The following is a 2,134-nucleotide window of genomic DNA, read 5'->3' as shown; positions in this document are numbered from 1 at the left end:
AGATGTCTTCATTTTAGTCCAAGTAGTTAAACTACTGTTCGATACTTACGAACATTTCAGTTCTCTATGAGAGTTCTAAAAGGTTTTTCCTCTATTCTGATGTCACAATCTCTAAAGTTATCAGAAAACCTGCATTAAGAACACCTGTTGGAGTTCTTTTTTTTTTTTTTTTTGAGACGGAGTTTCGCTCTTGTTACCCAGGCTGGAGTGCAATGGCGCGATCTCGGCTCACCGCAACTTCCGCCTCCTGGGTTCAGGCAATTCTCCTGCCTCAGCCTCCTGAGTAGCTGGGATTACAGGCATATGCCACCATACCCAGCTAATTTTTTGTATTTTTAGTAGAGACGGGGTTTCACCATGTTGACCAGGATGGTCTCGATCTCTTGACCTCGTGATCCACCTGCCTCGGCCTCCCAAAGTGCTGGGATTACAGGCTTGAGCCACCGCGCCCGGCCTGGAGTTCTTTTTTTCTTTTTTTTTTGAGATGAAGTCTCGCACTGTTGCCTGGGCTAAAGTGCAGTCGCGTGATCTCAGCTCACTGCAACCTCTGCTTCCCAGGTTCAAGCGATTCTCCTACCTTGGCCTCCCAAGTAACTGGCATCACAGGTGCTCACCATGCCCAGCTAATTTATTTGTATTTTTAGTAGAGATGGGATTTCACTATGTTGGCCAGGCTGGTCTCAAACTCCTGACCTGATGATCCGCCTGCCTCAGCCTCCCAAAGTGCTGAGATTACAGGCTTGAGCCACTGCACCCAGTCTAGAGTTCTATAGTTGATTATAAACCACCTCCTAAAGAGGATTAAAACAACACAATTATCTATGGAGGATAGAAAGTTTTAGGATAGTCACTATTAAAGCCACAATTGATAAAGACATTTGGTTACTTCTGTGGTCCATAAAATTTCACATGACAATTATATTTATTAATAACATAGAATAAGTCATATTAGAATTATAGGAGTTTCCCATTACTTTGGAACATATACCAATAACACATTTATGCACATATAGTCCAATGAAAGCAAAACACCATTTCACAGTTGATAATGCTTCCTGTATAATTTTTATACCAAATAAGCCAAATTTCACCTTTACATTAATGTACTATTAATGTTAAACCCGATTTTTAATAAAACCTTATAGATGGCCAGGCGCAGTGGTTCAAGCCTGTAATCCCAGCATTTTGGGAGGCCAAGGCGGGTGGATCATGAGGTCAGGAGTTCAAGACAAGCCTGACCAACATGTTGAAACCCCGTCTCTACTAAAAATACAAAAATTAGTGAGGTGTGGTGGTGCATGCCTGTAGTCCCAGCTACTCGGGAGACTGAGGCAGGAGAATCGCTTGAACCCAGGAGGGGTAGGTTGCAGTGAGCTGAGATTGCGCCACTGTACTCCAGCCTGGGCAACAGAGCAATATTCTGTCTGAAAACAAAAAACAAACCTTATGGACACATTTTCCTGATTTTAATGTTTAGTAGAGATGGGGTTTCACTATGTTGAATCATAAAATTAGATTCTTTTTCTGGGTTCAAGAAATTATCCTGTCTCAGCCTCCCAGTAACTGGAATTACAGGTGTACACCACCACGCCTAGCTAATTTTTGTTTTGGAGAGGTGGGGTTTCACCATGTTGGTCAGGCTGGTCTTGAATTCCTGACCTCAGGTGATCTGCCCGCCTCCTCTTCCCAGAGTATTAGGATTGTAGGTGTAAGCCACCACACCCAGCCTATCCACTTTTAATTAAGCTGACTTTTAACTATAGTGCTCTTTAAAAAAGAAATCCTTTCAAATCTCTTATTACCCGACTTTAGCCATGCCAAGAAGCTAATATTTCTAGCCTCTGAACTTTACCAAAGGTAACCTCCTAGGTGCTTAGAGAAAGGAAAATTTAAGTCAGTCTGTGGAGAAGAAAGGAATAGACAAATTCACACAGGTATTAAACCAGAAACGACTTACTTCTTAGAGGGGGACTCGAACCCGACTGACATTGTGAAAGTGTAAAAACCTCAGTTACTGAGCTACAGCATGGGACAGTGCCTACTTCCTTTCACAGAAGTCTAGAGTAGTTCATTTTGAGCTTACAAAGGCTTTTAACTATTTAATATGATTTTTGGAGCTGACTATGACATGAGC

Source organism: Saimiri boliviensis, chromosome 14 (assembly GCF_048565385.1).
Source record: "Saimiri boliviensis isolate mSaiBol1 chromosome 14, mSaiBol1.pri, whole genome shotgun sequence".
NCBI lineage: Eukaryota > Metazoa > Chordata > Mammalia > Primates > Cebidae > Saimiri > Saimiri boliviensis.
This window is presented reverse-complemented; position numbering follows the sequence as displayed.